A 6,000-nucleotide genomic window follows, 5' to 3' on the forward strand; every position below is an offset into this window, starting at 1 on the left:
CTTTTGTAAACCAGCCGGGGTATCTTTTTGGGGTGAAAGCTTTAGAACTTTGCTTTTTTTTTTAGTAGGATCTTTTTGTAATAATTTTCGCTTTGTATCTCGAGCATTTCTTGCTTGTCGAAACATTACGTCTTTAACGGCCGTATTCACCATTACCCGGCTTAACAGACTGTTAGCTAACAATGGTATAGCAAATAACCCCTTGTTAAGAAATGTACTTATTCACCAAACTATTGGCTGGTCCGTATAGTAAACAAACTGATAAGTAAAAAGTTATTCTTGGCAACATGGCTGTAATGACGATCTAACCTCAATTTATTCCTTATTCAAACTTCAAACTTTCAAATTCAAATTAAAATTTGTATTTGGTTGTTGTCGGTTGACTTATAAAACAAGTCTCACATTTGTTTTCTAAAAATTATATAGTATATTATATCTTCTAAACAGCAAACACATTTGCAATGGGCCTGTCCCACAATTTTTTTTTATTTCATAATTACAAAGACGGATTGAAAATATTATACCCGTATTTTTTTGTTTTCAAAAATATTAAGCCTAAATAGAAAAAAAATGACGATAAAAACTACATTAATCTCATGTTTAAAACGCCCGCCGCCGGTGACGTACTACACTATCAACCAATCAGCGACAAGAAGTGAAACAGATGGCGTGCAACAGCCAATAAAATCGCCCAGAATTACGTACGTCACATGCGCGCCAAAACAATCTTTTAAATTTAATGGACAAATTCAAACTAATGTAGGAACATTTACGACCATAATTTTTTCTTCAAGAATATGAAAAATTAGTTTTTTGACCCTATTCTTTCGATTCCAGTCATTAAAACAAAAATTTATGATATGTGGGATAGGCCCATTAACGCATCTCGTACACTTGTGTTATGGTTCTCATTGTGTATCTGTTGGACTTCCTCTCCAATGTTTTCTACCATGTCATTATCATCGCCTTCAAAGGACTCAGCATTATCATTCGCCATCAAACACATGTTATGCAAAACAGCAGTTGCTACAATCACTTCACAAACTTTTTGAACATCAATCCTCATTCCCTGAGATAAACAAGGAAATCTACGTTTCCATACACCAAATAACTTTTCTACAGGATTTCTAGTTTTAATTTGGCTTGAATTGTATCTTTCCTCTGGTAGAGTATGAGGTTGTATGAGGGGTGTCAACAAATATGTTCTGCAAGGATACCCTCCATCACCAACTAGAGTATATGGGGAAAATTCATTGTTTTCAAATCTGGCTCTAATGTTGGAATCATTAAAAATAGTGGTGTCATGAACTGACCCAGGCCAACGAGAAACAATATCCATTATTTTCAACTTTGCATCTCCAATCACCTGAGTATTTATACTGAAATATCCCTTTTGATTTCGATAAACCTCACTATTGTCTCCTCCAGGTGACTGATTTTTTATGAGGGCACAGTCAAGTGCTCCTTAAAAAATATTGTAGATTAAATTCTCTTTACAAACTTTTTTCAAAAACACACTTTCCTATAACCCTTGGTAATCCAGCGAGTTCCAAAAAAGGGTAATGCCACTTGCTGCTTTTCAATATCAGTTTGTGGCATGTTAATAAATATAGGTCTGAGTGATGCAATATGCTTAGTAACATTACTCACAATACGGGATACACTTGGTTGAGAAACATTAAAATGATCACCTATGTTTATCTGGAAGGATCCAATTGCATAGAACCTGAGAGCAATTAACACTTGATTGTCTTTTGATATCGGATTATTTAGTTTGGTTCTGGGATCATCCTCAATGCCTTCTAATAAATTTACAAGGTGTCTGAAGGAGTGCTTATTCATTCTAAATCATCACCATCATTTCATCTTCACTTTCTGATGAATCTAACAGATGAAAGTCTACTCTATCCATTCTGTCCACAATGACTTTAATAATCAGCAAACCGCTCTAAAAAGGCGACAAAAATTGGAAAAGGCAATATTATGAATATGAATATGTAAATATTAAACATAACCCTACTTTCTTCCCTTCCTGTTTAACCTTCTGTTACGGATTTAACAAGCCGATTTTACATAGTTAGATTTAACTAAATGTTAGACGTCAATTCACAATGGTGAATACGAACACACTGTTAAATGGTTTAACAGTCTGATAGTGGAATGGTGAATACGGCCGTAAAGGGATCAAATACTATGTTATAATTGTCAAAATAAAGCTGTTGTAACTGCTTGGCCGTTATATTCCACATTGTTTTGATAACTCCTTCTTTATAATCTGTTCCATCAACTTTTTTCATATTAAACGCATAGTTTTTCAAAATGTTTGCAAGGTTTTCAACTAAAGTTGTTTCATTTAAAACATACCCTTTTTCCTCATAAAAGGCACTAAACTGATTCCAAATGGATATACGTGTCCTCTTTGTAGTCCTGGGAGTACAGTTTTCAATTTCTTGATCAATTTCTACAATATTAGAATTTCCAAAGCGTGACATTTTAAATCGCGGAATTTTTCACAAACTGTTTTGAATGTTTGTATTCACCGCCCTCTGTACAAGAAAGCCAAGAAGGTGCATGCCAAAAATTCCAATATGGCCGAAATATGGGATTGACAGTTTGCATTTGTTTGTATTGTGGAAATTGAGTTTTTGGATGATTAAATTAATTTTTAAAGTTTAAAGTCAAGACTTGGGATTACTTGCCAAAGTAATTTTTGTTTGCTATTATATATTGTTGTTTATATGTTTGTTGTTCTAGTGAAAGTGTAGTTTGTGTTCATTTTATTGTGTTATCACTATTGTTATTGTTCCTTCATTGTTCTATAATTTGTTGTTGGTTTTTTAACTTAAATTCTATTGCCTCTACAATATGCCGTCACACTTGTTGTTTGCCAAATTGTAAAAGCAATTTGGAGAAAGGCCCAAAAGTGTCCTTTCCTTTCCAAAAGACCCTGCTCGAACCCAACAGTGGTTGAAAGCTTTGAACTGGAATGATTTTACTCCAACACAATACTCAGTGGTAAGTACAATGTGCTTTCTCATTCAGTAAACTTATTGCCTCTTACATACATAAGTGAGTTAAATTTTGAGGCCGCCTGCATTTTGAGAGCAACACCCATTTACCACTTTTGCTTACCTAGATTCAAGGATTTCCAAATTTTCTTTGATTGAGCAGTTTTTACATTAGTTTGTTGTACTTTTCAAGACAAAGGGTTCTAACCAAACTTGCTTTGGCTGGACTTTATTGAATATAAAAAGCCATATCTATACATATCTGGATCAGGAATGAAGCGTTCTTTGATTTTTCACTCACAACTTCTAATCAACTACACGAAAAAATAAAAAAAAACATATTTTCTACTGCATCTCCATAGGTTTGTGTACAAAAAAAAATCCGATAACGCCGCCATTAAAATGACATTCTAGGCTTTCTTGTAAAGAAGGCGGTGTTGTATTACAAACAGCGGCGTTACTATGGAGACCACCCCGGCCTACTACAGATTTTCGTTCAGCCATGTATATTTTTGTTTACATTTCAAATTGACAATCATACGTCAAAATATTTTAATTTATGTAATTATTTAATGAAAACTACGTTACAGTGATTTATTAATTGTTAATATTGAAGAAGATAACTGAAATTTTATAAGTGTCTAAATCCCGTTTCGTTTAATATCAAATTTTCTTCAAAAAACGTATTCGAAAAAGGTAGGTGGTGTTTAATCACTGTTAAATTTTAGCAGCCAGGGATTTAATCAGTATAAAACGGTTTCCGTTCGTGGAACTAGAAAGGTTCTCGAAATTTGATTGGCTGCTGGTACAATGAAGGAAATAATCACGGTTTAACACTTAAAGTACATTGCTTTAGCTTTGTTACAACAGAATTTTTTGTTTTATTGAATCAGGCAGCATAGACTATCAAGCTTCTATTGAGGGTCGTCTTTAACAAATTGGAAAGTGCAGAAAACTGCTCAGTAAGATAAATTGACCATCCCTCACCCTAACATGATGGCAACTCACAAACCTGATCTTTCTTGTGATTTTAAGTTATGCTCTGTAATGGGCCTATTCCACATATCATAATTTTTTGTTTTAATGACTGGAATCGAAAGAATAGGATCAAAAAACTAATTTTTCATATTCTTGAAGAAAAAATTATGGTCGTAAATGTTCCTACATTAGTTTGAATTTATCCATTAAATTTAAAAGATCTGTTTTGGCGCGCATGTGACGTACGTAATTCTGGGCGATTTTATTGGCTGTTGCACGCCATCTGTTTCACTTCTTGTCGCTGATTGGTTGATAGTGTAGTACGTCACCGGCGGCGGGCGTTTTAAACATGAGATTAATGTAGTTTTTATCATCATTTTTTTTCTATTTAGACTTAATATTTTTGAAAACAAAAAAATACGGGTATAATATTTTCAATCCGTCTTTGTAGTTATGAAATAAAAAAAAATTGTGGGACAGGCCCATTAAAAATCAAAGAAACTAATAGGAACAAAAACGCAACCGTGGTTACGAACGTTAATATAGTTTTTCCCCGATGTTATGCGTTTATTTTCAGCAAGGGGCTCAATTGACATTAGGCGTTTTATTTTCGGAACTAGCCGCACTTTTTGTGAACGAATGGATGCACTTACCAGGCACTCAATCGACGTTCCACGCATCCTTTGTCAGAATTAACGGTCGTACTGAAATAAAAACAAAAGTAACATAAAAAGTGGTTTGAAAAAAGCTACAGCTGGTAAAATGCACACGCGGGGTGACTCAGTTTATAATAGCAAGACTCAAGAATGTTGGCAATCACTTTTGATAATGTATTTCAAATAAATGAGAAATTGTTAAATACCTATTTTAAACCTTATTTGACAAAATTATCTTCAAGGGAGTGTTAATTTTGACATACTAAGTGTTAAATGTACGATTCAAACAACATCAAAATGGAGATCATCTCAACAGGATCAAGTTCATAGTAAAGTGGAAGCTGAAGTTTAGAAGAAATGTTTGTTTGCAGTGTTGCAATATGTATAATACACTTCTGAAAATATAATTTTTGCTAAACGATGACCGCCACTGGCACTATAAAGGATGTCTCTAAAAGGTTTGTACAAAATTCTGTAATACAGGGTGGTCCAGTTTTAAATGTCAATAATTCACCAATGGATAGCTAATCAAAAAATAAGTTGACATGCATTATGTCATTTTCCTGAAGAACGCTTCATAAGGAAGACACAGACCTTCAAAATTGTTTAAATGCGTCGATATAGGGGGATAGTCTTTATTTTCTACGTTCACTGCAAATTATTCAAAATTGACAAAAATGTCTACTTGGGTTTTTGTATTTTTTACTTTAAAATGGTTCAAAACGATTCAAATCTGGTCATCTGTGAGGTTTACGAGTTAATTTTTGACACTGAAAATAGTCAAAAATCCGGATTTTTTTTATTCAATTAAACACTGATAACAGTGGTATATAACAGTCCGAATTTTTGGACTAATTTAATTCTAAAAATTAGTGTTTAAAACTAATATCGTAGCATTTAATGCCAAAATTGTTTACTTTCATCAATGAAGAGTCTGAAACTTAACTTTTACTAGAAAAAATTGTTTAAAATTTGATTTTTCAGTCTTAAAGCAAAGTGAAACGTCTAGAAGTCAATTTAATACTTACAAAGCGTGAAATGGCATGTTTAAACCTATGGAAAATGTAAAAATAGTTTTTTAAGGCTCCTATGTTAAAAACTTGGTGAAAATAACCCTAAAACTCGATTTTCCTAGCTGAAAGCAGTTTTAAAGCCCTAGAAATAGTCCAGAGTTCTGAGAAAATCAAAAGCAAAGGAAACAAACCTGAAAAGTTAGTCTTCAAGTCAATTTTTATCAATCTAATGTCAATATCCTGTATTTAAGACTATTTTCAAGACTAAAATATTGAAAGGTATTTTCAATCTATGAAAACTTACTTCAATGGAAATTTTAAGCTTTTGATGTCACTTTTCATTGG

Source organism: Ips typographus, linkage group LG1 (assembly GCF_016097725.1).
Source record: "Ips typographus isolate SLU linkage group LG1, UJ_Ityp_2.0, whole genome shotgun sequence".
Classification (NCBI taxonomy): domain Eukaryota; kingdom Metazoa; phylum Arthropoda; class Insecta; order Coleoptera; family Curculionidae; genus Ips; species Ips typographus.